Raw genomic sequence first — 15,384 nt, forward strand, 5'->3', positions numbered from 1 at the left:
TTGCATATTGTAACGGCCTTCCTTATCCATTACTCTCAATATTTCTTCCAACAAACTTTTCTATCTTCTTCAGATTTCTTCCAGCAACTTAAATGTCGTAGTTAGTTTTCCCCTCCGTCCAGCATACTTTCTCTACTCTTTTCCAAAAGCAAAACTCAAAAGTCTCCTCATGAATCCTCATATCTCATAGACTAGGTTCCAGAGTAACACAATGCTGCGCTCAATTCTCGAATGAGTGTGCCCTCAGCGATAAAAATCAACCCAGTTGAAGATACTTGAATTAAAACAAACTGTACCAGCGATTGATTAACTACAACTGCGTTCAAATTCTCAAATCTCTAATTTTTTTATGACAAACTTTATGCATGAACCGGAGAGTTAAGATTTCTAGTACTTCTCAAAATAATCTCCCTGTAGTCTTACTTTTCACCGCGTGGACGATCTTATACCACGACCGTCGAGAACTCTTTTGTAACGGGTCTTATTGGCCTACCGGAAAATTCCTGATGATCCATGGTTGTGGCTTCTTGGGTTTGTTGTCAGGTTATGACGTTCGACCTCCTTTTAACTATCTCGCACCCACGAACGCACGTGCTATATACGCTCATCCAGAATACCACAACTCCGCTCATGTCTCCAGCACAACTGACGATGAATTTCGATACGGTTGCTAAAATCACGGAACTAGAGAAAATAGATGATCACACGTAATTCATGTCCACTAAATGACGTCATTTTAATTATTGAACACTCTTTATACTTTAGCGGTAGCTATACGAACCATTTACGCTATGGTTCAGACATTTATATTTTGCGTTCATGAAGAGTGGCCGCGTATTTAAAAAATTATATTTTTCTAGCAATTCTGGGGAAATAATTGGGTGACCTTAGAACTTAAACGCACCTCGTGCGTTTGATTTCTAAAGAACTTCCTCATTTGCCCGACATTATTTCCTTCATTTATTCAGGCCTTCTACTTTGTGCCTACTTGCTGTCGAGAGAGTCTCACATTTCCTCTTCGCCCTGTACTCAGCTTTTTCCTTTCTGTCTCGGCCATCAATAAGGAAAGTTGCTCTCAATGTCCTTTATGATATCTGCTGCCTTCATATATTGGCTAACAAAATACTCTCCTCTTCCACCAGCTCCATCATTCTCCTCTTCCTCTCTCTTCAACTTATCTTCTCAATTCTCTCCACACCCACATCTTAAAACCCTGTCCATGCTTATCCTCTGTCGCCTCTCACCGTACAGACCAGTTTTATGATCCAGTCAGCGATACGCTCCATTTTTAAGTTTTTGCTAACATTTTCATTGCGGCTATACTCAGCGTACCTGTCCTCAATTCTCAACTTCTTGGAAATGATTATTTAGTCTACGATGTATTTTCACTATTGTCCCAATTAAATATACATTTTTCTCGTTAATGAGACCCATATATGATGGCAAATTTCTCTATTTGCATCATTTGATTCGGTTCTAACTAATTTGTAAAATGGTCTTTCACTACTCGAGAATCGTTTCTTTGATTTGATCGCTTTCAACAATGACGCTTCTGGGTATTATCGTGATTCTTCTTTCATTTTTCATTTTGCTTTTTTTGTTTTCAGCAGTCTCGTTTAATGTCTAAGTTGGTTAATACTACGAAATACTGCTGCGGTCGAAAAGTAAAGAAACGGATAAAATTGTGGATTCGATTGAGAAATGAGGCGAATCGCCATTTCATTTTTGGCTCTTACGAAACAACCAAGATTCATTTTAACAGCAAAATGTTTGATGAATTGCCCTATCCGCCACGGATGCTGCGCTCATTTTTGTCTAAAGCATGTACGTACTGCATCAGCTTCTGAATGAAAATGAAGTTAACCATACGCAGGGGAAATAGTGAGGGAGATATAAGAACAGCTGGAGGTAGGAAAGGATGTAGTTTGAGAATGTACAAAATCGTTAGATTTATCAATGAACAAGACGTAGTTAGCCTGCCGGTCAACGGATTACAATCGTTAAACAAACTACCTGATATGCATGGGAATAAGAAGGTATTGTATGCAAAGCGAAGGTCAGGATATATTTTTGAGAAACAGAAAGTCTGAATGAAATATTAAAATTAAAGTGCATGAAATAGAGCAGGTGGAACCATGAACTTAAGTTTTGGACCAAAATGTGGAAACTGTTTGGGATTTAAGAATTAGTTTGCTTGAGACAAAGAAGTTTTTACAATTAAAAGGGATTATGTAGTATGTACTTTAAGTAAAGATGCAAAGAAAAGCGTAGTGAAAACTTCAACCTAAAGCGTAGTTTCTGTATGACTCGAAAACTTGGTTGAGGATAAACGAAGATTGGTGGCTTTTGAAATGTGGGCGTGGAGAAGACCAGAACAGGGAAAGATGAATAGAGAGAAGAATCAAAGGAAAAATAATAGGCATAGTGGGTAGGAGATAGGTTTTTTGGAGAAATACACGTACAAAGGAGGCAGTAAAGATGGATGCAGAGCATTTTGATTGACAATGGGATGTTGAAGACTTTGGCAGAGGAGAGGGCACTAGGGGTAGGAATAGGATAGACATGTTGGACGGAATGAAGGGAGGAAAGAAGCTTGCGGAATTGAAAGAAAAGTTTAATGCAGTGTTCGATGTCAGTGTGTGCCGTGTTAGGTGCGGGTCATAAATGTAGCGATTGTGACTGTTTATGGCCATTGACAACATGCCTGAACCGGTAGACTAACATTAATAACAATGATGAGAGTGCCAAGAGTAGTAAGAGGGAGTCGAGCCCCTCACCGTTACTCCCTCCCCACACCTTCCATCTCCCCTCCCGCCCGACCGACTCCCTCCACACCGCGCTCTTCCGTCGCTTTCACCCGTGGGAGCCGGGAGGCGGCAGCTCGAGTGCCCGTCAGTCTAGTGCGAGCACCGGTCGCGCCAAGGCGGAAATCGAGAGACGGGTTTCCACTCAAATTCTCGCGACGCGTGTTTTTGTTTGTGTGCTTACCCAGACAAGTGGTGGAGCGGAAACGGCAAGGGTGCTCCGCCCTCTAAGGATATATCGAAGCCATCGGGTGCGGAGCTGAGCAGCAACTGGGTCCCCACCGCTCCTGTCAGGAATCTCGCGAGGTCTATGGCGAACAACGAAGGTGAGCACCATGTCGGCCGATAAGTTTTGAATCGTCTGAGTACCTGTGATGGAGAATGGAAAGGAAATAAGTCGGACAGAAGGGAAGACAGAAGTATGAGGATGAGTCGAGGAAGTTGTTTGTGGGGAAATCCGAAAGAGGCTGTTAAATTAGTTGGAGGAAATATGGAAAGGTATTCTTAAGATCTTAATAGTCGGGAGAGTTGTTGGTGGTGAGCGTGGATAGAGGAGGAAAGGGAAGTGGGGTTATTACACAGCATGAGGGCGTGCAGAAGTTGCGAAGAAATGATGAAGGAAATAATGCAGCGCAATCAAGGTTAACTTATCGTGGTGCCTAGAAGTTAACGCACGTCAGGGACGGACGAAAACCCACATTAAAATAGATAGGAAACTTGAGTATGGTTAACACACCGACGCCCTAAGAGTAAATCCACAAGGTTGTTTCCACTTAATTCTCTTTTGTGTCGTGGACGCGTGCTTGGAGTGAATCGTTTTTTTCTAGTATTTTTTTGTATTGTACTGCGTGCCGCGGCCTCCGCAGAATTCCAGCGTTATCTTGCGGGAGCTATGTAATTGATTGATATTATGCGATTTAGCTTTATCACTAGTAGGTCCTTATGATTACTGCTCGTACTAGTCTGGTAAACTGGTCCACGGTATACTTCTAAATCAATCGTTAATATTTTATTGATATAATTTAATATAATTTCACTGTCTTATCCTACATTATCATACACATAAAACTTGTAGAATGACAGTGATAATTTTGAGAAACGAATGTTAACTCGTGGCCGACAAAAGATTGCATACTCTTTCGACCGTTGACTCATTTTGTTCAGAGGAGAAGCAGTTTATTGCGGAGTGAAATTCCGACCAGCACCCTAAATGTCACGCTATGAAAATATGCAATAAAATATATTTCATCTAGGGTTCCGAACTTCCAAACTTGGTCACGAGTTTCCTCAGTTCACACCGGTCATACGTGCTCCAATAAGTTTTGTAGTACCTTATAAATAATAATAAATAATAAATTGCTATGAAATTTTTATTGGCGTCTTAAAAATGTATTAAGCCTTATGTGGTGCAATGGAATTTCGAACATAACAATGGTTCACCACCCCGCGGCCCACCGCTAATGGTTTGCGCACCATGACTGCTGATACCGATTTTTGGAAGTTCAAATTATAATCTCAGTAATTTTCCTTCAATGTCAACGTTTTTGAGAAGGGTATAGAATAATATTAGCATAATTACATAAAATCATTTTTAACACAGATTGCAATCTTAAAGAACTTTATTAAGTCGTTAACTTCAACAAAATATGCCCGTTTCTTAGTCACTACATGCACCAGTTGGTACACTAAAATAATGAAAATGCACAAAGTATCTTCCACACATATACGCTTGCATGCCTTTAAAGCTTCTCCAAATTTTATAATGCTGCTTGCATTAAAAGTGGACAGTATTTGACATTTCACATTACAATTTCAGACATATCCTGACAGTATTAAAACACGTTAATGCTTTCGAGAATATGTGATAATTTCAAATTATAATACTCGCCTAAAAATTTGAAATCTAGTGCAATTCTTAGGGCAAGGATTAAAAATAATTAAGTTGTTGGACTAAATAAAATACTTGTTCCTAGTTACCTCATGGATTTAATAATGCAATAAAACGTTTCAAGCCACGGGAGAATATTAATTTTTTTTCACGTAAAAGGATTCCTAAATTAAACATTTAAATATAAAGTCATTAACTAGAGTAGATCTAACTGTTCGCCCATCTTGGAAGTGTTTCGGACCATGATGATTAAAGTGGTAGGGACATGAGTGGAATTGTGTCAGGCAAAGAAGTTTTCAAAAGAAGGAAGGAATCGAAAGAGGCGTTAAGTAAGGAGGTTAAGACAAGACTCGTTTCAACTTTGATATGGAACGTGATTTAGTAAAACACGAAAACACATTGAGACAAGATGATAGTCATAAATTGGAGGTTTTCAAAATGTGGGTGCCGAACTTTGCCGAAATGTTCATTGACTTCCCGAACGGGCAAGTATAAACCATTCCGGTGAAGGATATCTCACCTTTGCCGGTCATTGTACGTAAGAAACGCATGGCATTGAAGAAAGAAAGAAGCATGGCTTAAGTGGGTGTGGTTTGCGAGAAGGAGAATCTTAAATGTGAAGGAGCACGGTGATGGTGAAATGAACAGAAATGGAAACAAACGAAGAGCTTGGCATGAGGAGGGAGGAGAGAGGATCGTTGGCCGAAATTTAAAGGAAGCAGGAAAAGTGGGCGCTGAGCATTTTGATTGGCGGTGGGTTGTAGAAGACTCTGATACGTAGAGGGGGGGGGGCTGATAGGTAAACGACGAAGGGGTAGGAATAGTATGGGTATGTTGGATGAACTGAAGGGAGGAGGTAGGTATGCAGAATTGAAGAGGGACCTATAGCAGTGTCAGATGTTAGGCTGTGTTTTGTCGGGATAGGCAAAGAAGTTTGTCACTGTTCAGTCAGTGTCCATCCAAAACCTATCTTTCATAGTAGATGAGTAATAATAATAGTATTTCTGCATGCATTTCAAATGTATGCACTTATTTTTATTAAGCTAATGCTACCAAAGAGCTCAGAAATAGTTTGTCGTGCGGGCCCGTTGATAGATTTAAGCCTTAGCATCATCACTCCTTCATATATTGAGGGGCTAAGGAAGACGGACTTGAGCCTCACCAACTTGTTTTTCGCCTGTCGTTCGGGCTCTCCCGTGATGAATATACGCCACCGGTTTGTTCAGTTTGGAGGGGGGAAGGGAAATGGGGGGGAGGAAAGAGGGACGGCGTGGGCACTCGGTGGTTCGTTGCCCTTGAAAAGTTCAAATGGGGGAGGAGGCTAAGAAAAGCACCGGGAGACGATTTCGTCTAAATATGGAACGCGCTCGTATAACCCCGTGCCTTCTTTACAACGCCGACGAAGATGCGGGGGACAGGAGCGTCACGATGCACTTGAATACTCTGCGGTCTACGTATGTCTGACCCGAAACTCATCATAATCCGGTTCTTAACACTCTTACAAATATACAGTCACTCGAAATCGCGAAACATTCGAACCATTCGCTAGCTTTCCTTGCCGGAATGTCTCGGCCAAAATTTTTCCCGCCAAATCTTTAACTCGGGTTCAGCAAATTCATCAAATGGGCCTAAATCTTTCATTTGTCGCAAGCAAGTGATTCATCTTATCTGAGAAGGGTGTGTAGTTTGGAAAACGAATTGTTTATTCGTCAATTTAAAAGAAAACAACATTTAAAATTCCTTTAATCTCGGGGAAATCCAACAGAAATGCCACAGTGATCAACATTACGGTTTGTTTTGATAGATAAAATTGAATTTCACTTCGAAAAAAGGCCTACCAGGGGGGGGGGGAGCGAAATTTACATATGTACAGAATAAAAGGGAGGAGGCTGATCCACCTAGTTCAGTAACCGACGCTCTTCACAGCGACATATTACTTTTCCCTAAAATCTCCCCGTTAACTTGGTATGCTAGTATAAAGTTCAGTTTTTGTAATAAAAACTAATCATAATCATCAATATTTCAATCCTAAGATTGGTTTACTGCAGGACTCCATTCTTCCCTATTTAGTGTTTCTTCCCTCGCCCTTTGATAGGCTCCCTGTTTTACTTCCTTGTTAGTTTACCCTATGTACTTGTCTCTTGGCTGTCCTCACGGGATCTTTCCTTCAATTTTTCCTTCTAATATGTTTCTAACTAATCCATTGTGTCTTAATGTTTGTCCGATCCATCTAGGTCTTCTTTGCCATAGTGTTCTCCATATGGCCCTTTCCTCTTCTGCTCTTCTATATACTACCTTGATCAAAAATTTCCCGGAATTTATTCAGAAAATTAAAAATACAAGTTTATTCATCTAAATCTATATTGTCCCCTTCAAAGTAATCCCCATCGACTGCAACACACTTATGCCAGCGCTTGATCCAATCCTCGAAACATTTTTATAATCGGTTTTCGGTATGTCCATCAGTGCTTCCTGCGATTTTTCCATTACTTCCTCTCGGCTGCTAAAACGCGTTCCCCGTAATGGTTTTTTAACTCGATTGAACAGAAAGAAGTCACAGGGAGCCAAATCAGGTGAATTCGGTGGCTGTTGGATGGTATTTGTTGCATTTTTCGTCAAAAAATTACGAATAATGATAGCACTGTGCGACGGTGCGTTATCATGGTGCAAAATCCACGAGTTTTCTGCCCACATTTCTGGTCTCTTTCGGCGAATTGCTTCACGCAAACGTCTCATAACGCCCAAATAATACTCTTTGTTTACTGTCTGGCCTTCTGGCAAAAATTCATGATGCACTACACCGTTGTAATCCATGAAAACCGTCAGCATTACCTTCTTTTTTGACTGAAAACGACGTGGTTTTTTTGGTCTCGGCTCATTTGGTGAACGCCATTCACTTGCCTGATGTCTGGATTGCGTGTCGTACTCATAAACCCACGTCTCGTCTCCAGTAATGATCCTTTTGATGAATGTGGGATCGGATTCAGCCTCGCAAATCATGTCTTTTGCGACGTCAACACGGTCTCGGTCTCTTTTTTGCATGAAATTGAGGTATTTTGGCACCAACTTTGCTGCTACACGACGGAAACCCAAATCATTAACCACAATGTCTTGGGCGGATCCATAGGCAATGTTCAAGTCCTCCGCTATTTCTCTGATGGTTAATTTGCGGTTATTGACCAACATTTCTTTTACTTTATCAATTTTTTCACCGACTTTCGATGTCGATGGTCTGCCACTGCGTTCATCATCTTCGATTGACTCACGACCACTTCTGAACCGCTCGTGCCACTGGTAAACGACCGTTTTTTTTAGAGAATCGTTGCCGAAACACTTTTCCAACATTTCCAACGTCCGTGCGCCACTAAATCCGTTTTTTACGCAAAATTTAATACAAGTTCGTTGTTGCAAATTTAAATCCATTTCTGCAATTGTAAAAAATCGCCAACACACACAGAGATAGATGTACTCTTGGCTACGTAACTTTTGCAAATGTCAAGTTATGACACTAAGATTTAAAGGGAATATCAACAACAGATATACCAATTTAACAAAAAAAACAGAACTCAAATCGGAACGATGGGAGCGCCACACGGTGGTTATTCCGGGAACTTTTTGATCAAGGTAGTACTTCATCATTCCTCACTTTGCCTGCCCATTTAATCTTCAGCATTCTCCTCCAGCATCATGTTTCAAAGGCCTCTATTCTTCACTGGTCCACTTTTCGAATGTTCCAAGTCTCGGAACCATAGAGCGCCATGATCCGCACGAAAGTCTTGACGAATGCTTCCTTGTTTCCAGTCTTAGGTTCTTTCAACATAGTAATTGCCTCTTCTTCATGAATTTGTTCTTAGCTTGGGCTATTCTTCGTTTGATGTCGATCGAACCTCTTCCATTCCATGTTATGCTGCTGCCCAGGTAGATGAAGGATTCCACTTGCTCTAGTTTCACCCCTCGAATTGTAATATCTGCATTTAGCTTTTCTCTTCCACACTCAAGGATTTTAGTTTTCTTCTTGTCCATGCTCATATTGTATTCCCCCAGTACTTAAAACTAATGCAAGATGGAATAAAATATCTTATTAAAGCAGACTGGGATCCCAGTCAAGGTGAATGATTTTTACACTCTGAAATTGTCGCATTGAACATTGATGGAATTTTCCTTGTATTTACTTAAATGTCTTTAGTATTAATTACTGCATATATTTTCGTGCAATGAACAAAATCGTCTAAGAATTTGCAGCTAAACACCTTTTGATTGCACAGGAATGAAGTCATATTTTTAAAACAGCGTCTTAACCAATCAAATATGATGGTATTTTTAATAGGAAACAGAATAACCCAGTGACAGGCGAACCTCTTTACGAACAAAGCCCTTTCGAATGATTTTATTCAAAATTTTTAGGACATTGGCTCACCACTACTTGGCGAACATAGCTCGAGCCACACAGTCATATCGTACATCCATGCGAGATACATGAGAATAACTGGACTCTGGAGAAGCATGCACTCGAGAAAGGTCACTTAGGTTGGGATTTAATTTTCTAATCCAACCTACTTTTATGTTCCCTATCCAGGCTTGTCTACGCTACCTCTTTAATGCATCTAGGTGGGTGAGGATGCAGTTTTCGCCGCCGCACGACCTAGAGAATGGTGAAATAAAATCAACTGCTCTTACCTGACATAGTTTAAATGTGAGGAAACCTCTTTTAAAAGTCTCCTAACCCAATTGAATCCTAATATACCCTCATTTGGCTGGTTTATATTTTGACAAGGGAAAATAATCCAAAAAAACTACTCTTACGCCGTTAAGTGAACGAGTTTTTTTCTATGCCTAAAAAAACACGTTTGCCAATCACAACCAAATGATAGAAACATTAAAAATATGCACATTGAATTAAAATGCTAATACAGGCCAGACATATTACAAATTGTCATTGTTTGAGATGAATAGGAATCATTATCGTGTAAATTTAATGCATTCAAATGCTTTGCCCTTCGGAGCCTTCCTTAGCTCGTCAGAGGATTCTAGAAAACATGATATTACGCAATTTATTTAAATATAGCCACGAATTCTACGATGTATCCGTTACTTGGACAATCAAAAATATATTCTGTGTTAAATATTCTAAATGATCTTTTTCTCTTACTTCTATAAGGGAGTGTAAATTCTTCAAATCATTTGGCGTTATAATAAATAAATCATGTAGTTTCACTGACACTGCTTTTTCCAAAAGTACTGTAGGATCTCGATACAACATCTCCGAAGCCAAAAAAGGTTCAATTGATTGAACTCTAGCCTCACATATCGTACCAAACTTCCATTTGATTACTGTCATAATGTTGCAATATTAATATTTAATGATTGTAATGACGCAACTAAACGTTTCGTTTTGCAGACGAAAAAAATGTTACAATTAAGCAGAAATCACTGACTATAACTATATATATAATATATATAGATATACAATTTATATATATAAGTAAGTGCGAATTTGTTCCAAGTAAACCAGTACTAAGTATTCAGTAACTACCATAAATTACTTCACGTCAATATCGACAAAGGGATGGTGAAGACGGTAATAGAAAGGAAAATTCTAGGAAGGAAAAAAATAGGAATTTTGAATAAAATTAAAGGTGGAAGAAAGTATGCTTAGCCTAAGAATGATTTATTTTCATATATTTGGTACGTGTTTAATGATAATTTCTGTCGCGCTAGTCATTATCCACACATGCTATGATTGTCATTCCAAAATCACAATGAGTGTCGACTAATACATTCTTTGAGAAGCTTGGAAAATGAAATCGCCATTAATGTAGAAAGAGATATGTACGGTAGGGGAAGTCAGTCAGTAATGAGGCAACTCTGGGTACCCTTAGCTACACGTAAGCTGTGTAATTTTTGGGTTAAATATCTTCATAGGAAACCACGGGTGGCGCAAGGAATAAGGAGTTGCTCCCTCTTAATACCCCGTTGATATGTGAATTTCACTCACCATAGGGATTAGTATAAGTTGAACCATACCCTCACCAATCAAAACTCACATTATTCTATGAAATACTTAGATAGAAGAACGAACTGATCACGCCCCCGCCCGAGTTCAGCCCTAAACTCATCGGAATGAAGTCGAATTATCTATTATCCTTGTTCAGTGCACCGTAAAGTCTATCATTCTTTCCGACATTCATCTCTCATCTCTCCGTTGGATTCTTTTCCACATACTTTATTCCTCCACACAACCTGTCCAACTTTAATTAGTACCCCCCCTCAATATTTAGCTTTAATACTTCCTCCACACTAAAAGAGGAGAGTATTGTTTTCATTTAAAAAATACTAGCTCAGGAAATCAGCGAGAATACATTTCCTGAGGCCTTGCGAACACGTGAGTAGATGAACTGATTGGATTGTGTCCAATATTCACCAACCGGAAGTTACATTTTTTCGGCCTTTTTTTTCCAACTTACGAAGTGGCCCCGCTCCAAGGGAGCCATTTAAAAATATCGGGCGATCTGAGAAACCACTTCAATTAAAATACGAGAATTTCCGTGAAGTACCTTTTGTTTTTTTTAATGAAAATAGGAAGGAATTTAGTCATTTGGTGAATCCAAAACAAAAAAGGAAGTATCCTAAAAAACAGTATATTTTAATGAACAAATGTTAGATGAGGTAATTTAGAGGTTCTCCCTTCATTACGAATTGAGTAAGCACGTAGAAAAACTGGACCTGAGCCTTGAAATGAGTTACCGTCAATATGTACTCGTAAAGTTGTCCATACTTATATTACTGAAGAATATATCTCTGCATTCTTAAGTTACGATCCAGTTGTCGAGGATGAATTAATATTAAGGTTTCTGTGATAGCAGAGTAATTTCTGTAAGTGACTGTGCTTCTACGTTACAACCTGTTACAGTGTATCAATAACAAATAATACAGAAACATTTAAATGCACAGCATAAATCCTCGTCTTATCTCATGGCGAAAAGATAAGGAATATTTGTCATAAGACGTAAGTAGTTATGACTCCCTCACTTAGAAGATATCTTTGGTCACTAATCCCTATGGAGATGGAAGAACGATTGAACCAAAGTCCTCCATGCAGTGATCATCAACAAGATAGTAGAGTTTTCCCTCGTTCCATCAGAATAATTTTGAGATAAAATAACTGGAAGAAAAGTGCCGTCTTGAACATAATGGGAAAAGTTTAAGAATGATATTATTTTTTGGGTTTTTTAGGTTTTGGTGGAATGTTGGGCCTCAGTTCAGGGCCATATGTCACCAAGTAAACATAGGGAGGCAAAAGTCGACAGTTTATGCAAGATCAATTAGAGGCATTTATTGCGACTATTCCTGAAGGAAAAGGGAAGTATTGAGCTGGGGGAAACTGTTTAATAACAAGGAATGGCAACAGGGATAAAGTAATCGAGCGAGTTCTGCAGGAAACAGGGCATAATTATAGCGAAAACTTGGTTTAAACACCATAACAGACGTAGGTATGCATAGAAAATATCTATATATATATAATAATATATATATATATATAATAATATATATATATATATATATATATAGAATACATTGCGGTGCTCTACCAAACTCCCATACCACTAGAAGATGGCTTAATTAAATATGAAAGCATGATATGTAAATACGATCGCGGCCCACAGATATTAAGAAGTGAATTCGAGAGAGCCGTGGCAGACCTGAGAAACAACATGACACCATGAGTTGACAAAATAAACGGAGAAATAATCAAGCCACTCGGGGTCAAAGCGAAGGATGCCATTGAATGGAATGCTATAGAATAATCAAAGATAGCTACGACAGCGGAAAGATACTAGAAGGCTTCGAGAAAAATATACTGATTGCAATGCAAAAGAAACCGAAAACGGATAAATGCGGAGAACAGAGAACATTGAGCCTGGTAACTCAAGCATCAAAAATCCTTTATCGGATAATTAGCCGAGGAAGGATAGAAGGAAACCTCTCAGAAAACCAAATCGGATTCACGAAAACCGAGGAACAAAAGAGGAGTTGCGGAGTGAACATTTTTACGGACTTAAATTGCAACGCGTGAGCAAGCGACAATTCTCTTTGTCAGAGCAGTAACTGAGTCATTCCTCCGGTAAAAGCAGTGTCCCAAGTAAACCCGTGCGAGACGACCCAACCGAAGAAGCGTCCCTATCTTTCCTCACTCGTCCAACACGGACAGAGCGTACACAAACAGCTCTGCATCGATCCACACTAGCATCTCTCCCCACGCCCCATACGCAATGGCACGCGCACGCAGGTGTTACAATAATGGCGTTAGGAAAGCCCTTCGAAAGCAGAGAATGTTACACTCTTGACTAAAGAGAGCAGGCGAGAACATAAACTTCCTCGGAGAATAGATATTTATTTGACAAGTGCAGATCATCTAAAATTGAAACCAATATACAAATACGTAGTGCCTTACGAGACTTTAAACGTAAAATACTATGCGAGTATATGGAAAGTGACCCTAAAGCGTCCTGGCCATATGTTAGGTAGGTTAAAAAGGGGGTGAGGAAGTCGTGATTTGCTTAAGGGATTGTAATAATATAATTCACACTGACAGTGAGGGAAAAGCAAATATTTTCAATAAATTCCTCCGAATCGTTTTCACGAGCGATGTTGCCACCGCGGATTTCCCCGATACAATATATATATAAATATATATATATATATATATATATATATATATATATATATATATATATATATATATATATATATATCTACATCTACATTTTACCCCGTAAGCCGCCGCAAGGGCGTGAGGCGGGGATTTTAGGTCACCATCTACATAAAAGAATTAAATCACAAGTAAAACCAAAATATTCATGAAAAACTTCTACAAAGGAGTCATATATACCACATTCATGCGAAAACCTTCTCAACCCACACGAATTCAAATACATATACCATCAACCAACATATTCATACACATACACATTTAGTAAAAATCTATCCAATTACGTGGAAATTAAAATAGAAAAGGGTAAACTCTATTATCACATAAATATGCAACTTATAGCTTCCGTCCTCAAAGAAACAGGTGGGGAATGTGACACACCACAGCAGGCAGTCAGCGGGGGTGTGCCACATACAAGTACTGAACTAATTATAAATATTAAAGCGGACGTACAAGGAATTATCAAAGAGATTAAACCCAACAAATCGCCAGGTGTTGAAAATAAACCGGCTAGAGTATGGTAACATTTACCTCCAAACATTGCCCCGTATCTCGAAGTTATATTTAAAAAATCCCTCGCAGTGTTTAGAGTCCCTAAGATCTGAAATACCGCGCAGATAACGCAAATTTTTTAAGTATTTGCTGGGAGGATCCCCGTAATTACTGACCCATTTCTCTCGCTTCTATCTGTAGCAAACTTTTGGAACAACGTATCGTCAGTTCGATAATGACATCTCAATAGCATTAGCTTTTTAAGTAACAATCAGCGCGGATTCAGGAAAACGCTCGTGCAAGACCCGATTAGAAGTATTTACACATGACTTACTTTTACTGGGCAAGAAAGGTAGGCAAGTGGATGCGATCTTTTTGGATTTTTAAAAAGCATTTGATTAGGTCCCCCATGGTTAACTAATTCATACATTGAAGTTCATAGGTATAAATAAGAGCGCAATAAATTAGGTTGAAAACTTTCTGTCAGAACGGGAACAAATAGTAGTCCTTGACGGCGCTAGTTCGGGCAGAGTAGGAGTGACCTAGGGTGTACCTCAGGGAAGTGTAATCGGGCCGTCGCTTTTCTTGATTTTTATTAACAATTTAAACTGCGAAGTGAAAAGTAAGATGAGGATGTTCGCGGATGACACGGTGATTTACCGGGAGGTATCTGGGGATGTGGATGGTTTAATGCTAGTAAAGGATCTACATAGATTCTATTTCGAAATGGTGTACAAAATGGGATGTCATTAAACCATAACAAATGTTCGGTGATGAATTTATTTCATACATAAGAATATTTCATATATATATACATATATACATATATATATATATATATATATATATATATATATATATATATATATGATTTAAATGGGTATATATATATATATTTAAATCAACGATAATTGCTTGAAAATTAGCTGGAGTTGATCAAAAAGTATTTTATACTGTAAAATACCTAGGTGTTATTATAACTAACGACTTAACTTGTGGTACCCACATACGTTGACTCTGCGCGGAAGCAAATTGAAAACTGGGATTTATCTCACCATTGCTTGCAGGAGTGGCTATAAGGTCAAGACACATTGCTACCATGCTCTTGTGAGGCCTCATTTAGAATATACATTCATGGGATCTGACTGAAAAAGGCCCTCATTCGGGAAATTGAGAAGGTTCAACGCAGGGTGGCCCGTTTCTTTAAAACTGTCACGATAAAACGAAAAGCGTCACAGAAATGCTTCTGGAGTTGAGTTGGGAATCATTAGAAGAAATACGATTCAATTCTAGGTTGAACTTACTAAATAAAGAAAGATCCGCATGTTTCAGCGCTGAGGTCTTGCAAATTATTCGCACTCCAACATACATTGGTCGCTTGGATCATGAATATAAAATTCGGGAAATAGATGCCAAAACTTGCAGATTCAAGGGCTCCTTCTTCCCACGGAAAAGTACGGGATAAAAACTACAGGGTTATAGATAACAAA

At 39.0% G+C, this 15,384-nt stretch overlaps 1 protein-coding gene across 1 annotated transcript in view; it reads left to right on the top strand.

The window, feature by feature from the left end:
• Nucleotides 1–2,913: 2,913 nt before the first annotated feature.
• Nucleotides 2,914–15,384, top strand: part of LOC139700477 (putative inorganic phosphate cotransporter) — a 47,190-nt gene continuing 34,719 nt past the window's right edge. The window contains exon 1 of the mRNA XM_071599053.1: nucleotides 2,914–3,130. The gene's annotated coding sequence lies outside the window, so the exon portion shown is untranslated. The remainder of the gene's footprint in view (nucleotides 3,131–15,384) is intronic.

The sequence above is a fragment of the Hetaerina americana genome, unplaced genomic scaffold (genome assembly GCF_022747635.1).
Source record: "Hetaerina americana unplaced genomic scaffold, ioHetAmer1.1.p SCAF_1, whole genome shotgun sequence".
In the NCBI taxonomy this organism is placed as follows: Eukaryota; Metazoa; Arthropoda; class Insecta; order Odonata; family Calopterygidae; genus Hetaerina; species Hetaerina americana.